This window comes from Larus michahellis, chromosome 13, assembly GCF_964199755.1.
Source record: "Larus michahellis chromosome 13, bLarMic1.1, whole genome shotgun sequence".
NCBI classification, from domain to species: Eukaryota; Metazoa; Chordata; class Aves; order Charadriiformes; family Laridae; genus Larus; species Larus michahellis.
This window is the reverse complement of record NC_133908.1, coordinates 7,818,698-7,846,232: the sequence shown is the minus strand read 5'-3', so window position 1 is coordinate 7,846,232 and position 27,535 is coordinate 7,818,698. Positions and strand designations below refer to the sequence as shown.

Below are 27,535 nucleotides of genomic sequence, written 5' to 3'. Positions count from 1 at the left end.
TCTTGAAGCCAACTGCTGGGAGTAATGGGGGAGCATCAAGGTCAGCAGAGAATCAACTAATGCATAAAGGACCAAGCACAAGTTCTCTCCAGATAAACTACAGTGAAGCAGCATAAGAAAACCTGAACTGAGGTTCAGCATGCTGCAGATCCCTGCAGAGAGTTTCACCCACCTGAAATCAGTGTTAAACTACATCTGAAACTGAGCCAGATTTGGAGGCATTCTACATTTACCCTGGTGGCTTGCAGGTTGCTGTTTAGCCAAACTTCTTAAGAGGCTGCTGAAGCAGTGACTCGGGAGCCTGGATTGCTTTGGAATAATGCTGTAGCGTTTAGGCCTCTGCTACTGTTATATCTACTTTCATAAGCAGGCCATAAAGCTTGATGTGGTGAAGCAGAATTGCACCCTATGGCTGGCAGCAGTGCCCAACCGTCTGGAAGGCAAAAAACAGAAGCCATGCCCAGAAACACAGCTTACGGTAAAACGCAAGTCATACAGTTTAAATAAAGCTCACTGTGATATGGAGATGCTTTTCTTCTGTAACTGACCACCTTATTTGTTCTGGAGAGCTGAATTGCTGTAGCCCTTGGGAAAATTTGTTTTATTGATTTCTAAATGAGCTATTAGTTTTAACGAAGACCCAGATATTTTCAGTCCCATATTTAATACTGGAAGAAAACACCAGCAAGCATCAACTAGCCTAGGATAGCCTAAATGCTCCTTCAAAACTCAACAAGAAATATAGATTACCAGGCTAGATAACCCTTACCCCATGTCCACTGAGCTTCCATCTACTACGATGTCCTGAACCCCCTGTCTAAACCTAATCCTAGATCAAGTCCTTATTGCTCACTCCTAACCTTTCAGTTCCCATTGCCCTGGTAGTCCAGACCCCAGGCCAATGTCAGCAATACCTTGTAGCTCCAGGTCAAAATCTGCCCACATAGACCTGTAAGCCCCTGCCACCCTACCCTACCGGGGGCTACATCCTTCACCAATAAGAGCACTTGGGTTTTTTTGGCACCTCCTGTCCTCTACCCTAATTATAACTCCTATCCAATGACTCCAGTCCTAAACCCACGCATTGTCTAACTCCAGAAAAAAAATCGAGCTCAAATCAACACCTGTAAGCCCCAAGACCCACCTTTAACCATATTCTCCTCAAGAACAAGCAAATCCTGCCTGCCCAACACCAAAGCTAAGCTGGTTGCCTGTCTTAGCTGGTAGTCTTCTGTCACAGTCACATTGCTCCTGATTCTTTATCTAAGTATTTCTCCTTGTGCCTCAGGACTTCATAGACACAGAGGAGTTCATTGCCATTACCAGCTGTGAAGGAACATGAATTACTTCCGAAAAAGAGAAAGGAGTGGGTGGAACAGTGGGAAGCATCCTGTTCTCTAATGGTTATTTCCATTCAGCTGCTGAATCAGGGAACACTTTCAGATTAGTGCTGTCACTGTTTGGAACACGAATCTTAAATGCTATTGATTTTTAAGATGATGAGTTCATTTGTGGAATACTTTGCCATTTACAATGTTTCAGATGAAGTCATCATCCGCTTTCCGGTGGCATTTGGAAAGCCACGTTCTGGAGAAACAAGCTCTCAGGGAACATGTGAATACTGGGCCACCTTCCATTTTTCTGACCATTGTTCAGCTACAGCTAAGAAACATTTAGTCATTAATCCATCTTTGTAACATTTTTTACCGAGCTGTACAGTCAGATGGATTTTCACAATTACTGTCTGTGTGGTACTTAAAGCAATGTGCAATACACATCAAGCTCCAGATGTCTACCCGTGTTGGAGCCTAGGTGAGCGTGCATTCTCCTGTTTTGCGAGTGAGGCAGCTGAAGCACAGATGACGGCTGGTGTCAGAGCAATCTGCAAGCACCGTTCATTTTGCTTTGCTGAGCAAAGGAACCGGGTCATCCTGACGCTCAAGAGGCAGGTGTTTGTAGTTCTGAGATATGGGAAAATCCTTTGAAGTCAAGCTGCAGACCATGAAGTTAAACACACTTGAAGTCTTTCTGCACAGCAAACTCATACCCGACAAACACACCGGCAAAGGGCTGGGAAGGAAGCACTGCCTCAGTTAAGAACGACAGTTCTCGCCAAGCACTGACTCTAAAGCATGGGATACAAACCTCCCAAATCTGATGTGCATCTCAACAGAAATAACTGCTTTGGGGGATCAACTAAAGCAAGATGCAATTTCAAGGCTACTGGCAGCCTTAACCACAGCACATCTCTACAAGGCTTGATGGAAACAGGGCTGTAATTCCAGCTGTGTCAGCTCTGCCATCCTGACCTGACTGTATTTCCAACTGCCTAAGAAATGTGACAGTCACCCCCAGCATCTGCTTCTTAAATGTCAGGAGTCCGGCAAGAGGACTTGCTGTTTGCAAGTTTACTTACAATGTAACCTGGCTTAGGGCAAACAGAGATCATCTTATTTTTTTTAATTAGCCAGTCTGCGCACTGATATGTCCAAGCCAATACAGTTGCTGATGACAGCACACATCAGCAGATCTGATTATTTTAACCTAGTTGGACATGTGAAAGAGTCTGACAAGAACTATGCCTTCAGAGAATTTGCCCAAGAGGCAGCTGCTTCACTGGGCTCTGGGTTAGATGACAGTTTAAACAGGAGAAACTCATTAGGAAGAAAGCATTTCCAAGTGACCTATAATGAAAACACGTTCACTTCCCAGACAAAAGCATGGTCGGTATGCACAAGATAGCAGGAAAGCAGTATCTGTGTTACGAACTAGGTAGAGCTATAGCTCTGGGGGTAGTTGTCTTTTTATACATACTACCTAAAGGCTGTACACGGTTAGATGCATGTTTCTGGCATGAATTGATTGGAAATGTGCTAAGGCACAACTCTTCCTCTGAAGTGACCAAAAATCCATATAAGACCACGATTTTTTTTTTCCAGTAGGAAGGGATTACAAGAATCAGAGGCCAGGTTTTATTTAGACACACATACAGAAGCACACAGTATGTGTGCACACACCACTGTAAAACAGTCTCTCTCACGTCCCAAATTGAAAGATTAGTTCAGGCTTTCTTTAATATGGCACTGACTCCTGACACTTCCTTTGTCAGTGTTATCATACACTCAGGATTTGCTGCTAGCAGAAGCTGCCAAAACCCTTATTCTCAAACCCTCTGCATTACTCCCCTTTGCAATGGCTGCCAATCCTTCTTCCACACAGGACATGAACACCTCACCCTACACCCCCAGCAGCACCTCAATCAAAGAGCCCAAAGGAAAGGGTCTTACACGCAGGGTAACAGAACAGAGAAGCAGAAAAAATTCCACAAAGAACATATCTTCACAGAGAATTTTCTGCCAGCAGCCACCCCCCACTTATATTAGCAAATATCTTGCTTGTATCAGCTTGGAAAGAGAGGATCAGCCTGGTGTCTGGATTGTGCACGGTGCAGAACTTTTAGGATGCTTAGCTTTCTGAAAGTATCTGTTTCAGAGCAGACTTGATTTATGGCTTCATTGACATTGCATTACAGCATTACAACAGCGGGTGACAATGACAAGGCAGCACCAGAGCTCGATCACTCCGGGCAAGATGAATCACAGACAAGAGTGCTAAAGGAAGAAATGGCCCACATGCACAACGTGGGAGAGCACACAAGCAACAGGATGGGATCTTACACGCTGAAAATAACGATCACCATTGCTAGTGGCACCCCGTTCTCTTATTCAAGACGGTGTTCAAATAATGATAGAGCAGGATTAATGATACAAAACCTGACACCAAGGGTATAATGCCCTATAATAAATTTTTGCATTTTCATCGCATTTTTTGGCAATGAACCAGTGACACTATGCAGACATCTCCGTGACCAGGGAAAAACAACTTTAAAGCAGATCAAACTACATAGCTATCAGATATATGGACATAGACTCAGACTCTGGAAAATTCTTTTACTTATAGCCAATGTAACTCCCAACCAATTAGTCACATTAATGTCTTTATACTACCTCAAATACTTGAAATTTAGATATTTGCCCAAGTTATTCACTCATCTGGTAGCAAGATTAACTGGTATGCTATATTCACCTCTAAGTGATAATTCCAATTATAAATAACAAACTGCATTCTGCCTCACTAAATTCAATGTACACCAGTAATAACATGAATCTGAAATTGGTTTGTCTCAACATTCATCTTAATTTGGAGTCTTCCAAAAAAAAAAAAAAAAAAAAAAAAAAACCCTGTGTAATAAAACTTTTGCTATTTTGTCCTGAAGTCTGTGATAGCTTATAACTGTCTCCCTGCAACCAACATGTCAGCAATATTTTCCCTAACATTTTTTTCCTGGTAAGTGTAGTTGGCCCACAAGAGCTGTAAATTGATCTGTACTTATCTTCTGGCTATTGCAAAAATCAGGTCCTTCTGAAACAGTGTCATCTGCAGTCTGCAAGATGAAATTAAACCTAAACTTGTAGGCTTAATCATATTACTTTGAATGGAGTATCGATTGCAGCTAATTTTATCATACATTTTGAGAGTTTTGCTTGCTGGCTGGCTGGCTGTCACTTTGATAAATGGGAGCCAGTGGATATCCGAAGGGGGACTGATATTTGTATTTGAGAAGATACCACCAGTAAGCGTACAAAGAGAAATAATCCATCCTCTTCAGTAACGATCACAGGAGCAATCAGGTTTGATGGGTCACAGTAACACCTATCCTAAAGCAGAGGGGCAGTTCAGAATATCTGGCTACTTCAAATTGCATTTTCTAACAGGCGGTGCAGCTCAGGTGAGTTTGGCCCCTGAGTCATCAGCAGCTGCCACTTTGAATTTCAGCAAATACTCTATTGCAAAGGCCTTCAGGACAGTCATGCTGTTTAGTCAGGACAGTGACCATCCAAATGCTGAGGTGTGGCCACTAGACAACGATGGTTCCGAGAACCAAATTATCAGTCTGGATTTCAACATCACGTTGCACTGAGGCTACCTGCCTCCCTCAGCCTACCTGACTGTAACACCAGCAGCGCTCGGCAGCAGCTGGAGCCGCACGTAGGTTCAGATTTTGTACACAGGTGCACAGTCAGATGCATGTTTTTGGCCTGGGCTGTCTTCTCCTATCGCAGTTGCCTTCTGGTGAAGGACATACTGGTGGCAGAGATCTAAGCCCATCGGCTGTGATTGGCAGGCAGCATAGGGAGGCAAGGCAAGTCACAAGTGATACAGCCTTTGTTCTCCTACTTCTATAACCTATTTCTATGAAAACGCCTGAGATCTGATCATCCTTGGGGCACTAAGATTTACAGAACCACCTGCTTTCACATTCGGTATTTTAGCTTTTGCTTCAACAATAACTTTATTTTAATGGCAGAAGACAAAAGAGACAAGACTGAGTAACATTTATGTTACATTTAATGAAAATTAATACACTAATATTAAAGGCAAAAGTTACATGAGTTTGCTTACTCAGACTCACCTTATTATGGATTTACTGTGTAAACAATTTTCTCTATTTGGTTTGCTACCTAAGGATAGTCTAAATAGATTTTAAGGGATTGATCAGCAAATATTTTAGACACCTGTCTAAAACAAAGATATATTTGAAACTAAATTTAGGGGAAAAAAGCCTATCAGGGATTTAAAAACAAAGTCCAGTCTCATAAAAAAATCTGTTACTCCAGGTTACAGAAATAGTCCATTGCCTACTTGTTTAATATTTCAGAGTCACTTATCCAGTTCAGATTCTTCTTCAGATAGAGATAAGCACCAAAGCATCCACATGGATAGATTATAAAACCATTATCTGTATTTTGGAACATGTGGCAGATTGCAGTACATCTAGATGCAAAAATCTGTTTACAAAATATATGACCTTGGTTCTTCCTTGGATCCTTTTCAGATGTACTGTCCCTGATAATACTATCTGATACTACAGTATATTTCTCAATGCCAATTACAGGGCTGTGGTTTCCTTCTGAAGTGTGCTACTCATTTCTCATTAAAGCATGTTCTTATCTTCACAAGTTCAAAGGAATGAATCCTTTTCTGTTTTTTTTTTCCCTTCTCTTGCTCTGTTCTTCCCCCCGCACCAACGTACAGCAGAATTTCTAATGAGATCTTATTTAGCTTTTGGAAACAGAATGGAAAAAGCATAATCCTTCTTGGGCAAGTGATGCCGGCCCAGAGAAGGCAGCCCACTTTGTGAGACAGTTGAACACTTGAGCTATCTGGCATGCATCCTTTTACCTGAAATCCAGTACCAGGGTTGCTTGTATCTTCATGCTTTACATAACTCCCTATGTAGACCAAATCTAACAGAAATTGCTTACGTACATCTGGTGCCAAGGACAGATCCGCATCGCCCCCATTTCCACATTTACTGCCATGAAAAAAACACCAATATGAAAATTAGATGAGATTCTTCATCATGAAAAATCATCTGTCTCACAATTCAAGCGAGTGAACAGCTTATCCTAGCATACGATTAATTGTACTTCATCCTCAGTAATAACTGGGCTTTTGCTCCGGTTCTTTTTTCTTCTTTACAGAGGGAAGCACTGACAAAAGCCTACTATTTTATCTGCATAAAGAGTTTTTATCTTTATAAACAATTAGGCTGATTCATCAGAATCATGAATTCTCTAAGCAAAATTTTAAAATGATGCAATGAACTATTATTTTATCCATCTCAGAGAGAAGCAGAGATCCAGGGATACCTAATTCAGGCAGAGTCTGAGTACAAATTTACAAGTCAAGATGTACTCAAGACCCAGGAAAGAGATCTAAAAACATTTAAATGCCCATAACAGTTCTTCTGGTAAATACTAATCACACAGAACTCGGTAGTAATTGATTTGTGAAAGCAACTATTTCTGGATAGAAGTAACCCTGACTTAAATGGGAAATGGCAGCCTATACGTTATCCATCAATCATCCGTCATTCCAGGGTGCTCACGTGTGAGGATGAGCATTATCCCTCTTGGTCCCCTGGACGGACACAGCTGTACATGGCAGTGAGGGACAGGACTGGATGACCCAGAAGGCCACCCAGGACTCCTTCTGCAGGAATCTAGAAGTCTGGGTCTCAGCTGTGTTCCCCACTAACTGTGTCTGCTTTTTCTTACCTTCACCCTATATCATACTCTTGATACTCAAAATTCCATGTGCAACATATTGTAACAAGAGATTAGAACTTTTACCAGTTTTAAAGCCAGAAAAGACTATTAATGTAATCTACTGCATAACGCAGGCCAGATAACAGTACCCTTTCATTCTACCACAGACATAAAAGTTTCCTCTCTCTCTCCCCATCTGAAGGAAAACAGATTTCCTTCAGTTGTTTTGCTGGAAAGAAAAAAAACACTATTTTCTCAGTTCCTGGGCTTTATACGAGATAGAAATAAAATGGTACCTAAGAATGGACTGTATCTATCATCAGAAACATACAGGCAACACATGGCTTCTTTTTTTATTGGCTGACCTCTGCAGTACTACAGCTTATGCAATTTTGTGAATTATTGTTATTCTTTTTTTTTTTTTTAAACTGCAGGTGAAGTTTCTACTATAAAGGATCACAGCCGTCAAAAAGCATTTGTTATGACATTTTACTCTATTATACAAAACGAACAAAAGCATTGCAATCATAAGAACCATTTCAGGCAATATATGTATTCAGGGCCACCAAATCCTCATACTAGGAGTGCATCTTAAATTTAATCCAAATCTTTTATCTGTAATCCACTATATTCAGTTCATTTTTGCTTATCAAGTCCACTTAATACTGCCCAACAACTAAATCTAAAATTGATCAATAAGTTCTTTCTCTGGCTGACTCAATAGCCAGACCTCACTGGTTCACGTTTCTTATTAAGCTTCTGCACAGGCCATCAAGCATCGTCCTGGGAAAGGCCTTGCAACATCCCCCCAGTCCAATTCATTATTCAGTATTCATCAAAACCCATGAAAAGATTTTCATCGGCCTTGACTGGGGTTAGATCAGACCATCCATCCATCTTGTCTATTTTAACTACAAACTCTCCCCAGCAAGGGTGTCTCAAAGTACATACATATGTACTACAGATAGCCCAAGGGGCCACAAAGCACGTAAGGGGTGGCATAGGCGTGCCATGAAAATAACCACCTGATGATTAGCAACAACGTAGTTTTGAAAGGTTTATTTATACATGCAGCCATTTCCATTGCAAATATCATAAGAATATCATAAGAAATATTACTCTATTCTTCAGTTTCTTTTAGTTTAGTCACAAAAGCAGGATTAAGATACATATCATCAGACGAGTCTCATTTTGACTGCCGCCTCTGATGTTTCTGATTCTAATGAGCCATCTGGATGACCTCTTTTTCTACAATTGCCCTTACAGCAGCTTCTTAACACACTAAGCAATGCCAGTAACAAACTGTAACTGCACCGAGTTCCTTCCAAAGTAAAAAAACAGTGCAACTAGTTAAACGAGCAAAAATACTAGCCAGATATATTCCTAGACACTCCCAAATTACTCAGTAACTGGTACATTTCTTGCCACGCAGCTATCTCAGAGTGGTGTGTGCAGGCAAAGAGTCTCAGATAATATCAGGCAAGCTGCTGTTGGCATGCAAGAACAGCAGCAGTCTCAGGCAGGGAGCCCTCGGAAAAGCAGGAGCAGCCATTCTACAACCCACCATGGATCGTCCTCCATGACCATACTGATAGAAACAGAGACCTGACAGCAGAGGACTGAGTTATTGCAGAGAATATGAAGCAGAAAAAAGGCTTAATAATGGAGGAGGGAGAAAAGAGAAAAAAAAAAATCATGAGACTTTAAAAAGAAAGAGGGAAAGGTGGGAAAAAAGAGCGCTAAATGCAGAGTGTTGAACTAGGGGGAAGGTAGTGAAAACTGCAGAGGAAAACAGAACCAGAAAATGAATATCAGACTAAAAGAAGCAAACGAAAAGCAGAAGAAATTACTAAAAGAAAGAGAATTAAGGGGCTTAGCGTGATAGCTTTATTATTCTCTGAAAGCCTCTTTAGTACTAATAACAGGAGAGATTAAAGATATTTCTTTCAACCATCTAATTTTTTAGATATAGTTCCTCCTACTGTATCTCATTCCAAATGTAATTTCTGCAAACATTAAATCAGAACCAGGGGAGACTTTCATACGGGACTAAAACTGGGATAAAGTCTGGAATACGCATCAAATAGCGTGCTGAACAAGGCATCATGGCATGTAAGGAGATTTTTGTTTTCTTGTTTATTTGCTTTTTAATATCAAACAGACAATGACTTTTGAAAAGAAAAACAGTATATTCCACCTGTACTGCATTTCTTCCCTTTCCCAGTCGCGTCAAATGGCTCCCACTGAAGTCAAACAAAAAAACGCTACTGAAAGCTTCAGTAGAATCAAAATTACTGACGCTATCACAGCAAGACAGCTTTAAACATCTTGGGCTGGAGCTGGGCTCAGATGTATTTCCTAAGAGATTTCCCTGCTCACCAGCTCTAAGCACCAGACATGGAAGCCTGCACAGGTGACTCTCAAAGCACACTCAGTACCCCAGCATCTCTTGCAGAAGCTGCCTTTATAGTTTCAGCTATCTTTTATTAGAGAAACTTAACATGATGAGGCAAGAATATTGGCCAAACACTCATTCCCATGATGTGGGAAATTCTGACACACAAAAGTCTTTTTTTCAAATTGAAGGGGGAAAAAAAAAAAAAAAAGGATCCCTTCTGAGATAAACAGTGGGAAAAGTACAAAAGTACTTTTCTGTTGCAAAATGCAGTTACCATCTAAACATTTGTGAAGGAAATGGTGGCATTGAAAATCCCAATGTAATCCTTGGGGTTCTCAGGTTTTCCAGCACCTTACAGTGGTGGTGCTGCTGAGACCAAGGCATGGCCAACTGCCCCCAAATCCTTCTAAATTTTGGCTAGAGCTCTGATACAGGACCATAACACAGATCTTCAACTTTTGCCTCTCCAAACAATGTTTTTCATTACCAGTCTCCTCATTCGCATCTTCACCTTTCTGGGCCATTACCCAGAAATGGAACAGGAAGCCCAGAGTGCTGGCAGCATTCTAGTGGAACGGACGATAACTTGACCCTTACCCATTTTCTGATATGGCTGCTCTCCTTACGGAGAATCATTTTAGAAGACAAATTCCTTTGAAGCAATAGAAAGCATATCCATGACTGAAGAACACAGGCCAGTCAATAAAATGGTTTATATATTAAAACAAATTAAATGTCAGACTCTCATGCTTATCACGTGAACATGCTCAAATTCGTTAACAGAACTAGTTGATTCCCTGAAGTACATGCTGGGATAATAGAACAAATGCATTTGTACTGACAGTCATTGGTAAATGGCTAGTCAATCCCTCAGTGCTTCTTAATTAGTGACTGCAGGAGACCCTTTTAATTGGCATCTGATACTTGATTTGAACAGACAAATAAACTGCCACTCAGCCCCTTATTGGCAGTCAACCTTTTTTTCCCCTATTAACTCTACTGTAGCTCCCGAAGAGCATCTCTGAAGACCAGACCAAATTACCAGCTCCCTGCCACAGACTAGCTTGGCACCCTGAAGTATTTTATCATGATTTCAGTGCTGATGTTGCATTGAAACACTGCATATGCTCTACTGATTGCTCAATATGGTTTATATTAATATAAGTTGTAGGCTGTCACTGTTCAGAGAGTAGGCAGTTACAAGGAATGAATTGGTTACTTTATAACTGGAATAATTTATTATTGAACAAGCAAGTTCAACAAGCACTATAAAAATCAATTTACAATTTTTATGCACTTCATCTGGACTGAAAAATAGTTTTGTTCTCCACTATTTTCTGACTAGACCCCTTCCACAGAAAAAAGGGAATAAAGCTTTTAAAATTGCGTTTTGGTCAGCAATGCACTCTGGAAATTGAGATTAAAGATGACAGTTTTCAGATGCATAAGTTATGCTTACTTTGTTTTACGGACCTAAGGCCACCATGGTGTCAGGCATTCCATTGTGAAAGAAAACCACCCAAAGGTTAAAGAAATATACTTTGACGGAGTCAGCCAAAAACTTAGCTGATTTGCATTAGCTGAAAAGCTAGTCCAGTTTTGTTTACTCCTTCAAATCATCAATTCACAAAGGCAGGTAGCTGGTGGTTATTAAAAGTTTTGAGAGGAATAGCAGTTTTGGAGGAAGTAAAACAACGAGTACTGAAATCTTCAGTGGCTGTGCCTGTAATTGCTATGCAAGACAAACCGCACACCTTCCCAGTAGCATGAAATCCAATTAATACAGTTCTGGGAAGACTCAGTGCTCTAGTTCTGATGAAGAATTAAAGGTGCAATGACAGATTGTAAGAGTTAGCTTGGCCTAACACCCCTAAAAGCTTTGTTAATACCAGCAAGATTTACTTAGCATGTGTCCAGCTGGTCAAGTTAAAGAGATACTCCATCATCCCTACTGACAGGAGCGTCTGGGCTTTGCATTGTATCACCAGATCAGTCGGAAGGAGGAAGGCACAGATATCTGACAAGACAGCCCATCCCAGTAAAGTTTAACATCCTAGCGTTATACACTGAATAATCGCAGAAAAGTATCCCGCCATCACGCATCTAAGAGCTGTGAGGGATTAATGCATCACTGTCACCAGACTGCCCTGCTCAAACACAGCTCCAGCTGCTCCATTCTCTGCTGCTCTTTGCACTACGTTGCATTTACAAAATTAACAGTTACACTTGCCCCAGTATCCAAGCTTTCCATCGTCCCCATGTAACACATTGCTTCACGACACACACATATTTATTAAAAGGCACTCTGAGGTATCCTTAGCAATAATTAACAGTGAAATGTCCCCTGTTCACAATATGCACTTCTCAAGGCCTTGTTATTTCTAACTAAACCAGTTTATCATATCATAATAATCTTCTATACTTTACAGTCTGAACTGTTACGCAGTTTGGAAATACAAGTACTCTAATACTATTTAAGTTTTATAATATTGAACCTCTTGGAATCAAGCACCCTATGAGGTTCTTGCATCAGCATCTCAACAGACTGTACAGTGGGGAAGGATGAGGAACACGGTGCAAAGCCAATCACACACACGCTATTTCCTTCAGAACAGAACCTGTTGCTTTCCCCCCACCCCCACATTGTGCAAGGTAAAAGTCCTGCATTCGTCCTTCACGTGGCTGCTTAATCCAGAGGGAAAGCGGATGAGAAGACACTCTTTGAAAGAATACGTAGCTCCAAAAACTAAAACTCTAGCTGAAGTTTAGCAGGTAAAGGAAGAAGTATGTGTGTTGGGGAAACTTTGACCCCAGAAAGTGGTGGCAGATAATATGCTTACACAAAAGTTCAAGTTTTGCAGGATCATTTATCACCTGTGACAGTAGCTTGCAGTGAGGAAAGTTCAAACTGTGTAAAGCATCAGCACTACTTTCCTTCTGCACAGGAGGATGATACCTCTCTAGGAGTTTTATCAGTGGATTTTCAACGTCCTACCTATCAAACTATTTAAGACAAACAGACATCTGAGAGAGGCTTAAAACAGTAACCCACAAAAGATACAGAGGAAGATACCAACTTGAATAAACCAAGCATCTTCCTCCCCACTACTACTATCCATAGGTTTCCTCTTATTCAAATTTGCATGCCTATAAACTTTTCAGTTGAGAAATGTCCTAAATTCATGTGTGCCTGCAGAAACAGTCTAACAATTTTAAGAGAAATACTGAGGTAACCAGCCCCACTGCATGTATTTCAAAAGTACGTAAGCCATCAATGTGGGAGGAAATAGGGCTTCTTATGGAAAGGGGAAGGAAGGGATGATGATCATAATTTAGACAATTTTGATTTCCTTGTTCACCACCAAAGCAGACCACAAATATCTTTGTCTTAGAATGCTTAACAGGGGAAAGAGATGGGCAATAGCAGCTGTGAATAGGAAGCAAGAGAATTTCAGGGATATTGAATAGAAAGTAAACAGAGTTCAAATTAAATGGTAGATCTGTTAGAAGAAAGGCAGTGATATAAGGTTTTGCAGAAGAACAAGCACAACTGTACGCATCTCTATTTTCAAGGGAAAATTTCTGCTTCCAGTTCTAGTTTGGAAGCTGAAGTACTGTAGCTGAAAGCAAAAAAGTTACAGTTTGGAAGTGCTGCTGTCTTGCTCAGGGAAACTGCAGTTTGGCTGCTCTGTGTTTTCACTTCCTTCTGTGGACAAGAACCCAGGTGGACACCACCATCAATAACACCTCATAACTTCTCCTTATGCACAACCGAGAGGAAAAGGGCATTCTTATAAGAGTTGCCCAGTTCAGGAGCTCCAGCCATTTCCAGAGAAGAGAAAAATGAGTCCACTAAATGGAAATGCCTACAAAATACTACCAAACCTATTTTGTAAAGAGCAGTGATTAGTCAAGTCCCTTTAACTCACACAAAGAGACATTTCTGCTGATAGACATTCAGCCAGGCTCCCTGCTGAGGAACACAGGTCTCCCTGCGTGCTCTCTCCTCCATGCTGTTCCGCTCGCTGCTTCATCAACTATATCCAGAGCAAAGGGAATCTGCATCCATTTGGCAAGATGCTGTCTCTGGGTCTGACAGATATAAGCCTTCCAGCAGAGGTCTTGCCATCACAGAGACATATCTGCCAGCTCCCGCCATCCTGTGGAAGGCACTACTAGAGTACCGCATTATTTAATGAATCTCACTGCCAAACTTCAGCTTGTGTGTGTCCTTTCCAAATCAGCTAAATGGTCATCTCTACAGCTATGCCGTTTAGATGACATTGGAGCAACCATACAATCAACACCTCAAGGGAGGTTTGAACAGTCTCAAAATGTAATTACTCCAAAACTGGTCAAAAAAACTGTACAAATTTCTTCCTCATCAGATCAGAAACCGCACTGCTTTCAGATCCGAGCGCAAAAGTAATTTTCTTAGCCTAGCTTTCCCCCAGCAGCACACTGATGAAACTTCACAACTCCTAAGGGAACAACTGCGGCACTGTTGGAAGATGCAGCTATAGGATGCATACACAGGTGTCACAGCTTTAATCTGGCTAGCACAGGCCGGGAGCTGTGAAGCTTCCACAAGGAATTTTTTAAAACAGAGCACTGCAGTCCACCTGGAGCCACAGATACTTACTCAGCACCTTGGAGACGGGACCATTACAACTGCCCTCAAGATCTAAGCTGTTTAGAATAGAGCCAATTTCAGGTATGCTGCAAATCTTCGATCTCACCTCTAAATACCACATTAAACATTGAAGAGTAACGACAGGCTAGCACTGCTCAGACACTAAGACATTTCAGCTTTGTAATGCCCTTTGCCCGGACGGTTTTAGCCAGGGAAGGCAGCAGATGGGGGAATGATACTGCATACAAAGTGGGATTTGTCTGTCATAGAATTAGGATCTATATAATTTAAAATCATGCATACTTACAGTATCTGGCATTTGTTGTTATACTTTCCAAGGGCTTTTTAAATAGCTCCAAGAAATATTTATAGGGTGAAAAATAGCCCAAGACCTGGACTCCCCAAGATATTTCAGCATTAATGGATTACAGAATTACCAAGGGAGGGCTAGAAATCGTTCCTTAAATAGTCTCAAAGGTAATGAAATCAAACCCACTGAAAGACAAATAGGAACATGAGGGCCTGAATATTACCATTTCTGCTTTAATCGGGTTCCTGAGAGACCTAAACCCACTAACGTTAATTAGCAATAAACAATAATAGCACTTACATGGACCTATACAACTCTGAAATGTTATAGGCACTCGTTTATGAGTGCATAGGAGACCAATGAGATAGGTACTGTTCTTCAGTATCACCAATATTAGCTAAAATGGGGATTTCTGTTCCAGGAGAAATGTTCATGGAGTACAGTTTCTGTTCCAAACTGTAATAATTATTCTAAAAATTTCATTTCACAGGCATTTTTAAACACACTTTGCTTCAGTTTAATTGACAAATCATGAAAAAAATGGAAGTCAATATCAGGTCTGTTCCACGACTTTGCAGCTCTAGAAGCCGATCCTTTTAGAAGATTTCAACTCCATTTTTCTTTCAAAATCTAGTTTCATCTAACTGACACACACTACAAAGTTGAATTCTGACAAAGCTGCTTTTTCTAGAAGAGAAATGTGCTGGTCAAAAAGGAAACCACTGCAGCAGGAAGGATGGAGACCATGGACAGTTACTCATTTGCCACATAAAATCCATTCCGATATTATTCAGCTACATTAATACCAAAAATGGAAAATTCAGACAGACTTCAGGAATTAGCAAGCATGAAAAAAAGCCTTAGCCACACAGGGAACATAGGCGACACACTAATTTTCAATAAACATAGCTGCCACAGGAGTGAGTTTAATTTCAGCCGTCCAGCTAAGCTAAAGGGCACTTCCGTGTAACCCCTGTCACAGGGAATTCCTTTTCTGCAAGAACATGCCTAAGTTATGATTGTTTTGCAGCGACTGGTAGGAACCATTCACTTCTCAGATGCAAATTCAGAAGTTATTAAGCACACACACACAAATTAGCCTGTCTTAATTATGTCTTCACCAAATGCAATCACAGAGGCTTGAACTTTCAGCTCAGCCACCTCGTGCATCAAAGTAAATGTAATCCTTCAGGCAAAATGTTTACCAGGTTGAGTAACGCAGAGCAGTGGGAAACCAGTGTCACATGAAAAATTAAGAGCCTCGGTGTTTCTAAAAGCATTCCAAACAGTGGGGAAAAAGCAATCAAAACGCATTAGCAGAGGAGGGTATACACATCTCCCCTCTACCCTTTTTTAAGCTATAAAAGCAAACGCCACATGAGCAAAAGAGATAAAGCTTCAATGGACAGGATTAATTAGAAAACAAAATAGTAATGGGAAAAGCTGCTGTGCTTCCCCCCTCCCCAATTTTCAGTTCAGACACTTCACACATTCAAAACACTCAAAAAATCCTAGCATGGGATGACACCTCCTTGTCTTTCTTTGAGTAATGAACCTATTTTCTTGTTCCTTGAAGATAAGGCAACTTTTGACTATGAGAAATATAGGAGAAAGTTTTCTATTATAGGTATAGGTCAGCTAGAGAACAGAGGCAGAAAATTGCAATACAGCAGCAATACAAAGTTGTGGAAGATAAGTTTTCCAGATGTGCTGCTATACTCTCTTCTTTTTTCAGTTTCTGGGCTTTCAAGGGCAGGTATCAAGAGACAAAACGAGTCTCTGATGGGAGTTCATTCACTTCATAGATAAAGGGAATTGGATCACTGGGAGGAGCGAGGAAAGAAAGAAAGGGGGGGGAAAAAACCCAACAACCAAGAACTGAAACTTTTCTGTTCCAGTGTAGGGGTACGTGAGGATAGGGAGGGAACAGCCTGGCCAGGAGGAGCCAAGGACTACTTGTTCAATCTGGTTAGTGTTGAACCTGAAACTTCAGATCATGGAGCTTGATATTCCTATGAAAGTAATGGATACAGAGCAAATTTCTAAGCTTCCCCCTGCCCCAAATTACTCTCCTGTCAAAGCGAAAGAGGAACATTCTGTTTCACTGGAATTAACCCAGTATTTCACCACTTCCTTCTCCCAGGAGGAAACAAGGGAACCTAAATCCCTCAAATTGTTGAAAAGGGAATTATCTTCATCTCCAGCTCCCTCCATCCCCTCTTTTCTTTGGAGTATTTTGCTGAGTTGCTGGAAATGTCTAGATCTGGGACACCAGTTCACAGGCATCTCCCACCCGCAGTAAGACGTAACGGGCCCTGACATAAGTCTGCTTACACAGAGCGGTGTCTCCTGTGGCACCACTGAAATAGCAAAACACGTCCCTTCAGAATACATTCAGCTCTACTGCCGTGGGATATTTAAAATAAAGTACAGTAAACAAATACATATATACCTATAGAAAGGATGTAAATTATTTTCTGCACATGTGTCTGCATATACATACATAAACATACACAGAGAGAGATATTCTAAACTACCCGAGTAAACTATGGACTGGTAAAAGGCTACTCCCTGTTTAAATAATGCTGCCAACTGGAAATGCTTTATGTCATTTATACGTAATCTCTCTTGTGTCCTTACAGTTGTATTGGGGGGGGAAATCAAAATATGCAGCATTGATGTGAAGAACTGAACTTTTTTTTGCATCTTAAATATTAGTGAAAAAAGCCATAAACCAGAAATATTTCACCACATTTTCTGTGTTTCATAAAAACCTCTAGAATCAAGTGACTGAGACAACCCTAATTAGAAAGAAAAATAAAAAATCTGAAATTTTTGCAGCTTCCTTTTAGCTTAGATGGTTCAGATCACACATTGGGTTTCCATTTGTTTTCTAACACAGATGGTTGTTTAGACACATTCTGCTGTCAATAATCATCCTCAGCCATACGCCATTGAAGCAAGGGCAGGTAAACTTTCTGAAGTTAAACAACTTTAAATAATGACGATTGCTGTTAGAATCATAGAATTGCTGAGGTTGGAAGGGACCTTTTAGATCATCGAGTCCAACATTTAACCTACCCTGACAAAAGCCACTTCTAAACCATGTCCCTAAGTGCCCCATCTACCTTTTTTTTAAACACCTCCAGGGATGGTGAATCCACCACCTCCCTGGGCAGCCTATTCCAATGTTTAATAACCCTTGCAGTGAAAAAATGTTCTTCCTCTCTCTCTTCAGTTGGTTCTCACATTTGACAATGACAATATCATAGACAACTTCTTGTCATCTGAACAGCCATACTGAGAAAATTCACCCTTTTCAGACTACCACGGTGCTTGTAGCTATGATGCAGACTTATTTATGCTACTTCTGCTCCTTTCTCTGGATGCGGATGAATCACTGCTAGTCCGTAAGAAACCATTTGTAAAATCAAACAGCAAAGGTTTTAGTGATGCCCTTGATCTTCCTAAGCAATCAGACATAACACAGACAACCCTCCCACCCATGCAAATTTAATTTTTTGTATTCGTACTAGGATATGAGGTGCTGAAATTTTCATAAACTTGCAAGATTAAATCCTTCCTTCCTCCTCAGAAACAAGGGAATAATCTACTATTACGGTAAGCGCTGCCCTCCGTATTCATGTCAAGTACATTATTCCATGGTTGTTCCATTCAAGAATCTCATCAGTGATCAGGTTAGGAGCGACAAAAAAATCTTACTGTCACATACCTAAAGGTCTCTACCATCTCCAGTATTGTGCCCATGTTCTTGATCCTGTCATGAGAATTTAAAACAATGTGTCAAATCACTAAGTTGTTTAGGCAATAGATGAATCAAGGATTTTATAACACAGAAAGCAAGACTAGGTGACATCAAACCAGAATAAGAGAAGGCTTAATAGTACTGAGCTGAGAAGCTGTGCTTCAGCATCTCTGTAGGACAAACATCATTCCAATGTGACAGGGTGACACAAGAGATGGGGAAGGATTCTTCAACAGTAGCAAAGAAAGGAAGAAAATTAAATTCTCTGTCACTCAGCTATAAGTGGTCTAATGAAGTGCCAAGATTTCCCAAAATAAAGAGAAATGCATGCCTCTGTCTAAATCAAGACCATTAGACTGAAACCTGAAAGAAGCTTGTGAGCACAAATGCCAAAGTGGAATAATCACCTTTTTCAGCAAAAAATGTTGCCTTCCCTGCGTACCAAAAGGCTGTATCTCAGCAGCGTAACTCTCCTAGACTGAGGGCAAGCACACTGGCAGAGCAGGTTCAGCAAAGGCTCATCCGGCAGCCAATACTGCACTGGCTGGCTCAGCTCTGCTAGAGCGATGCTGGGGAAAGAACACACCTTCCTCAAGGAGAATGCAAAACCACAGCTATAAACTCTCTCTTGTCTTCAGTCAAGCTCCTCTTTTCCCAACGGAGAGCTTTTTCCTGGTGGAGAAACTCCAGTAGAACATCTCCAAATTACTTCCTGAGTCAGGGCAATTAGCACACAAGTCCAGGACTGACAGCGTTGGATCACTTCCAGCATCCTCCAAGTGAAGCAAATCCAGCCCTCCACACTTAATTAAACTGCAAGTAAAAAGCTAATAGTTTGTTTCATCACCAGAGTGCCCTAGAAGCCCAGAGTTTTGCTTCAAAATGACCTAGCCAGAAACCACAGGCATTCAAGTGATCTGTTATTAAAAGTATTTATCACTAGCCAGATATTTCAGGCACCGGTTCTCAGACGTCTGCATGATAGAAAATGAAATCTAAAGCAACCTGTCAGGGGCTGGAGAGAAGCCTTCAAAGCAGGACTGACTCCAGCCTGTAGAGATCTGACGGAATCCCCACGCTTCTGTCTCTGCCCCTAAAAGGCACACCCGGGTCCTTCCCCAGCCCTCCGCTCCCACCTGTACGCGCAGCAGTTATGCAGAGGATGCTCTCCACAACGCTATGGTTCATGGCTCACTCACCCCTTTCTCTTTTGAATGGTATCAGTTGTTTAACCTCTAACCTTACGTGATTACTGGGGTACACTCTCAGTCTCCTCGACATGTTATTTATCCCTCGCTTCTCCCCTGATGAAAATCATGAAAGTCGTATAAATATATATATATAAAAAAGATACGTAGAGCATGTAGATAATTAGAAAATGTTTTGACTGACACGTTTGCAACATGCTTTTTCCCCTAAGAGTGGATGGCCTGTATCAACCATGTTTCGGAGCACGTTCACCGACTCTTTTCCTATGGAGGCAGATCTGACCTCAGAGACCACCTGAGAAATTTTCACTTCCTCCAATTTGTCTTATTTTCCTTTCACTCTGGTACTCAGACTGAATTTGCTCTGGAAGCCACACATGATTGTAGGAAGAAGCACCAAGTACAAGAGGCTTTGGGAAATTCATTTTAACATCAAGTAAGGCTGCCTTTTCATTAGTTATCTTCTTGGAACTAGTCACACAGCAGCAGCTGATGCTCTTTATAAGGGAAAACAAACGAAAGTCTCCTCTCTGATTGTTTTACAGTATGATTCCAGATAGGCAATGAACACTCCAAATTTATTTACAGTGACAGATATTTCAAATGTTGATGGCTCTCAAAGGTACTTTACATGGCAATTGCCCTTTTGTTTAAAAAGGAAAAAAAAAAAGTAAGCAAAACTAAGAAAGCAAGAAGTATCTCTTTGGGCCACTTCTAATGCAGTGAATTACACAAGTCTGAATTAAGCTGGAACATATCCCATAAGGATGCATTAATTCCACAGTCCAAATCCAGCAATGTTGAAAAGATTTATCAGGAATAGACAATTCAGATTGTAGCAGAGTGATTTAAGGTGGTGCACCAGAGGTGCACGTATGCCGAGCCTCTCCTTAACTGGCCAATTTTTTCAGCTGAGCTATCATTGACTATGTCATATTTCATTACTGTGGAAACCCTGCTTGGAAATAGCGTCAAAGGAGAATTACCATCACTGTGCCTCTGCTAAGAGAATCTGTTACAAGTTTCCTTACAGCACAAGAGGATTTCAAGTATTGGGATTTTTTTTCTGTAGACCGCCCACCATGATACACACAGAAATTAAGAAACATATTTTTTCCATTTTGATGTTGGGCAGGGGGCACCAACAAAAACCTTGGCACTATTTCCACAGAGTTAAGAGTTTTCCCTGATCTTTCAGAGCTCAGGTAACACCCAAAAGGCTGAAGGCCTCCAGCAAATCCAGAAACCTTCAGAAAAAAAAATCTCCGTTTTCTCATCTACCTAGATAGCTCCAGGGTAACACTGTTAACAAGGCTAAATGGCTCAGAGTCATTTTAACCACAAGCCCTTGCATGTGGGCGGTTTCATCACGCCCATCATCAGGGTATTGTTTACATTTAACCTTAGCATTTGCCCTTTCTCAAAACTGAGATAGGTTAGAAAGGACACATTTAGCTTACTGTTCACAGCATTTATCGACCTGAAGAGGTTATTATGATAGACTGCAAGTCCACAAGGTCTCTTGCACTCAGCTCTGATTTCCATAAAGCTATAGATTTTGTGATTACAGCTGCTCTGTATAGGTGCATTTAGCTAACAGCTGCAACGAGCTACCCAATCCAGCCCAGCTAAAAGCAGAGCCCCAGTGAGAAATCTTAGTGTACTGTCTGCTGCGAGCTATTGCTTATCATTTTGCCTTTGTGGAAACACAGAGCATTTGACTATGTGTACAGAGATGCTACACAGCATCATCCACTACCACATCTGGGCTATGCCATATAGATATAGCTCAAGTATTACAAGTATCAAGTATCAACCCTCAAGTATTTGCATCTCACAAGAGCACTGGCAGGATCGCCAGAGGACCTCACTTTGCAGCTGGTGTTCCTGTTCCTCCTCTCACCTAGACCAGACTGGCAGCAACATGAGCTCGGGCTACCCGCACGGTACGGCTGCTATTACCTCAGGAAAGCCCAGCCCTGCTGATATCCGTCATTCCTACACACTGGAGCAAGGAAGCAGCAGTCTCTTTTCTGCTTCCCATTGGGAAGGCCAGGTAAGAAAACGGAGTTGCAAACCAGTTCTTACAACCTCACTACAACGCATTTACAACCACTAAGCTTTGGTGGCAGGGCACCGCTTGGTGCTTGGCATTCAAACCCCAAGTCCAGTACAGCATTCCCAGGCCTAGCTCCTGAACAAGCCATCCTTCATTTTGACACTCTTCCTTCAGCTTGCTGAAGATGAGCTCCTCAATGCCATGTGGGCAGAACAACCCTGACGTTGAGTTCTGCCTGAACATCTGCGGTGCTTAGTGGTGCTCAAGCCATTTCCATCAGTGCAGCTTCAAAGTACAGAAACACTTTAATCCAGGTGAAGTTACAGCAAGGAAAATGAGGATTAATCTCTTCATGTGTCACACCCGTGGTCATCTTCCTTCTAATAAGGATATCTATCAGTACTACAGTGGTTCAAGTTAATAAACAAAAAAAGGCCCTGACACAATACTATTCTGATTAGAGATCGTAGCTAGGTTGGTTGGTGACCAGGACTGCCTACCTTTAACATTTTACCTCTGGCAGCCAGCCTGAATATATAGCCATGCCGGGCATTCAGTGTCCACCATTCCACTTCACATGATGGCCCATGACTACAGAACTTCAGGACCAAAGATGGGCTTGAATGCCCCAAACCATATTTTGCTTTCTCTCTTATGAAATCCATGGGTCTAGCAAGAGATATTGGCCCCACCTAACACATTCCTGAGATTTTCTCACATATAGTTACTTCGACAGACAAATCTCCATCCCCAAAAGGCTAAGACACTGACAAGATGAAATACTAGCCATACCCTGGTTGCTTTTCACAGTATTTTAACTTGTGTCTTACATGGTATTTTTATTTGCTTGTACAAAATACTATCAAACTAGATTGAATTTTCCTGAAAAAAAATAAAAAAATCAGAGACCAATGTATCGGTGTGGAGCATTTTTCCTGCGCTGATCAACCTGCGCTGGGAGATTTTAAGGTTTCTAGTCACAAGACTTTTTAAAAACCATCAACTATCCTCAGAGGAAAGACACAAATCTTCACTTTTATTTGCTAACTTGATTGGTGCTTTATTTTTCTTTCAAGATTCTGCTGAGTCTGCTTGGCTCACGGCCAAGGGATGCATTTTGCCTCTCTGTTTGTATCAAGTTAAGAATGACCATATTCAAGTTGATGGGGAACAGGCCGGTACAGAAACAGACTATTAAATAAGCCCATTTCCTTAGCAACAGCTTTTTTCTCCAGCACTTTTAAAACTCTGGTTTTTAGTACCACTCCATGCTGACACAAACTTTCTGCCTCTTGACCTTAGGCAGATCAGAGCTGTGTCAACACTAAGTGTCAAATTCAGATGGAGTAAATTGCTTTGAACCTCACCTTCCTTATAGCCTGCCCTTAGGCTGCCAATGCTTTATATTCAGGAAAGATCACTACCCAGAGCGACCTGTGGCATTTAATGTGGATGAACCTTGTCCCAAAGGGCACCTCGACATTTCCAGCACCGTATTTGTTATTCAACCAATGACATCCTTAATTAAGGCCAAGCGAAATCTTAATCCTGAACGTGTCTTTTTTTTTAAAAAAAAAAAAAAAAAGACAATTATCTCCAAGCAGAGTGTGTATCTGGTCAGGATACAAAAGTTTCCATGCTTAACACAAAACCTTTGGTAGGAATGAAGACAGTATTTCTCTGCTCCTAGGGCAACTAATTAGTGCTCAGAGCTGTGTTCAAACATCTTTCCCTAATGCCACAGACCTCAGCTACTGCTTCACAATGAACCTCCCCATAAGCCTAAAATCTGTAATGCCTGCTCTATAACTTAACAGAGCAAAAGCTAAATCCCTTCTCTGAAGGAAAAAAGCGGCCAAAACGCAAAATAATTTAATTAAGAAAAAAGTCTTCATTTATCAGTATTGCTATGAACATGTAAAACCACACAGGGAGTCCCTTGTTGACAAGAGGCTCAGGAATGAGAGGACCTACCTTCCACAGATTTGTGGTTGCTCTGTTCTCATCAGAGCTGAACAGGAGCTGCTCTGAGCAACCAACACCCGGCCACATTGGTGAAGATCAGGAAGAACATTCCGTGATCAGGAATGTCTTTAAAGAGAAGAATTCACATGCATATCTGTTGAATTACAGTTTTTGTGGATCAGATTTAGTTTGGGGTCTGAGGTTTACACACATTTGTCTTGAGAGCCTGAGGTGCAGTTAATACATTTGCACAAGCCTGATCAACCGTTAATTACTCCAGTCAAAACAACTGGGAATAACATGTTCCAGATCCATAGTTACCATCTTCACATGTGCTAGGTAATACCTGGGCCGGCATTGTCAGCCTAACAGAAGACCATACTTATTTATATAGCAATCAGTGAAATTGCTCACACAATCACTCCCAAACGCAAACCCGCATACAAATGGTTGCGGGACAAGGCACAGAACTGGGAAAATGAACAGCACTGCCCCAGTACAGCAAATCTTTCATTTGCATACAGGAGCCACTCTAAAACAGGTGTTCTGCTGGGCTTCCCCACTGGATATGCAACTCACTAATTACCAGATTTGTCTCAGGACTACTGGCACTAATTAACACTGCAGTCTAATTAATCAGAAATTCAAATTCCACTGAAGAGCTTTTATGCAGCTATTTCTGCTAGGCACAATGGAGGATTTTTTTGCTGTTGTTGGATTTGGCTTCTTTGATAGTTTATTTTGCTTTGAACTAGTAGCAAAATTAATAGCCTTGATACGAGTAGAATAGATTACTTTCTATTAAACAGCTTTTTGTCTTTTTGTTGCTGTTGGTTTTTTTTTTTATACTAACATTGCTCTTGCCAAACTCAAACACATACCCTTCCCCCTGCCTTGGATTTTATTCTCAAAACACTGTGGTTTTTTCATATGACAGCAATCAATACCTTAACTGTTGCTTGCTATAGGTCTTTCTATCTCTAGCCTACGAGCAGCTTGGGCTTAACCAAGGAGTCATCCAGCCACAGATTTTCAGGACTGAGATACCTGCAATTCCCCCACTGCCAGAACTAAATTCAGCCTGCCCACAAACTCACATTAAACACAAATCACAATTGTATTCTCCAATTTAGCTCAATTTTTTTCAGAGACATGCATGTTTCTTTCAGTATGCTGATGCTGATAGTGTTTCAAAGGCAAACATGATGTTTGCCCTAGCCTTGCAAGAGGCCAGGGCTAAGCACGGCTCCCGGATTTTTCAGGAGTCTGAAATACTAACAGCAAAGTGCAGATTCTCAGCTGCTTGGGCACCAGCTAATTGTCACCAGAGCACTGCTAACACTTCACATAAAATCCTTTCCCTCTCACATATTCCAAATGGGCATTTAGCTTCCCAGATACCATTTTCTCCCCCTTAAACATTTGAAATTCTGATCTCCTGTGATGGTAAACAAGAGATGATCATGGGATACTGCACGGCCTTCTGCATCTCTCAGAACCTCTTCTAAAACAATTAAGCAAAAGTGGAAAGATCTATCCCCTCTGGAACAGTCTCAAATTGCTCTCTGGACAATATTAATTTCAGCCACATGGGAGTGAAGCATCCAATTTTATTTTTACCAAAGCAATGATTTTTGGTAGATGTGCATGAATACGAGTACAGTCTGCTTTAACTGAAAAATAAACTGTGGAATGCATAAAAGGCCATAAATGCTACCTGCCTTTACATAATCCTCCTTCTATCCTGTTACTTCTCTACATCCGTATGCAGGTTTGTCATAAACCTTAGCCCTACAATCTATTATTAAGGTGCTTCGTTAGCTATTTGTACTTTGCACTGTTTAAATAATTCAAATGGAGGCAGCTAGAACATTACACGAACCTACAAAACAGAGGCTTACAGCAGACATGGCTTTAAGCAATTTCAGCACAGTTCGGTCACACAGTATTTCACCAGTCCCAGACAACCCTTCAGTCCCCATCCAGTAGGGCTTCGAACCACTGGGAATGCAGTACCCTACCTGATTTTATGCAGGAGCAGGAGATCATGCCAGCAGCGGCTATTTTTTAAAACGTACCTCACATTCAGGTCAACTGAAATCCAGATAATATCCATGGTAAAAAGAAGAGAAAGAGCTCAGCACCTCTGAAATATCACACCTAATGTGGCAAGCGTGGTGGAGAGCAGAGCTGCAAACCAGCACCAGCTGGGCTTAATCCTGATACTTTTAATGAGTCCAGATAAACAAAAGTTAACCCTTATCTTGCTGGCTTCTACATGGCTCACATGGTAAGTCCTCACTAGCTGTACACTTCAGAAAACTTTCCCTGCCTGAAGAGATTAAAAACTAAATGCATCTCAACAGGCAAAAACTTGTAGAAAGGAAGCTCTTTTGTGCTTCATGAGCACGCAGGAAACCTCATTGTGTCTGTGTGTCCCCCCCACCCACACTGAGAAACGCCAACTCCAGACAAGCTGTAGCAGCTGAACGTCAGCAGTTTGCTCACCAGATGCACATTAACTCATATGCTTTTAAACTTGTACAAGAATAATTTAATGCAGTTCTTGTACCCCTCTGAAAACCAAGGCATGTTTTCAATCTCCCATTACACATCCATGCATCACTGCATTTGTTTTCCAGAGTTTTGTATGGAAGGAAGAGGGACTTTGCAATCATCCTGCTGATTATACCTACAGCTGGTGAAAATTAGGGAAAGCCAGATGGTGTCTCACCAATTGTTCTGCAGCTGGCCACAACGAAAGCAGCTGGGGGAGACAAACACTCCCACCACACTCATCACAGAGAGCAGCATAAAAAAAAGAAATATGTCTCCTCCTAGCAAAAATCCAATTTATTATTCAAAAAAAATAAAGGGTTGAGGAAAATTGTGTCATGCAATTACTACAGGAGAAAAAGGGAAAAACAGGAAAAAAAAAAAACCCAACCTAGAAGTTCAGTTGAACTGTCAAATCAGTGCAGCAAAACCTAAAATAATGTGGTTGATTCCCAAGGCAAGGGAGCGAGGGAAGTCCTTTGGCTGCAGACGTGGTAGCCATGTGTGTTCCTTGTGACGCTTCACATTTACATCTGCAAACTCGATTTCTTACCATCCTCTGAAACACTAAGATTTTCCCCTCCCTAGACAACACACCATTGAGAACAGATGCAGCTCTAAAGCTCAGAAGCTGAACTCTATAATTTTGAGCAAACGTGCTGGCTGGCAAAGAGAACCATTCATTAACACAGAAAGTAAGATCATATCATAGGCTACAATGGAACACTGCTCTACTAAATTGCTTACCCGAAACCCAGGCCTTTGATTTCATTTTACATGATGCATGCAGAGCTGTCTTTGAATGTTACAGACACCACAAACTTCAGTCAGCCATCCTCCCACCTGAACTAACCAAAAGTGGAATCTGTACCTAAAGCTTTCCATAATTCTCAAGCACTAGCTGACTATGAGGCAGGAACTGTCATTTTGATGATTTCACAGAAGATTTGGAAAGGTAATTCCTTGAAGGGTCACTGACTTGTTTCTCTACACCTTTAGCTTCATTGCATTCAAGGGCTCTTCAGTTGCTGAATCCATTCCCAGAGCACTTTCCATTACATCTCTCTGGCCAGTCGTGTCTTTTAGCCTTGCAAACCTAAGCCCTTAGTCCCACAGCCCTAGATAAATATTACTTCCAGACTCTGAATCTATTTTTTTTCAGAGCTGTGATGGTGGCAAGCACTCTAAAATGTCTACAACAGTTGTGCACATCTTATTATTTCCCACCCCCCCTCACTTCAGCAAGTTCTCTTAAACTGCTTATGAACATTCTGGAACATCTACACACCTGCTGGACCTTTACTGTGGTCAGTGGATCAAATAATTGGTTGGGATCCATCACAAAAAGTGGGGGAAACCCCCAAAACATAATTTTAGTCTGCGGCAGGCTAAAAGCTAACAATATTCTTCTAGCATGACAATACAACACTGAATGACACCTCTTGTCTTTGTCAGAAATTGCAAAAGATTGCAAATGAAGCTGAAATACTCATTTTATTGAGAAGGAAAAACAGAACAATCTCCAGAG

The 27,535-nt window shown here is 41.2% G+C and overlaps 1 protein-coding gene across 1 annotated transcript in view; it reads right to left on the bottom strand.

Moving 5' to 3' along the window:
* GALNT9 (polypeptide N-acetylgalactosaminyltransferase 9) overlaps nt 1–25,882 on the bottom strand; it is a 252,854-nt gene extending 226,972 nt beyond the window's left edge. The window contains exon 1 of the mRNA XM_074606360.1: nt 25,530–25,882. The gene's annotated coding sequence lies outside the window, so the exon portion shown is untranslated. The remainder of the gene's footprint in view (nt 1–25,529) is intronic.
* Between the last annotated feature and the right edge of the window lie 1,653 nt (nt 25,883–27,535).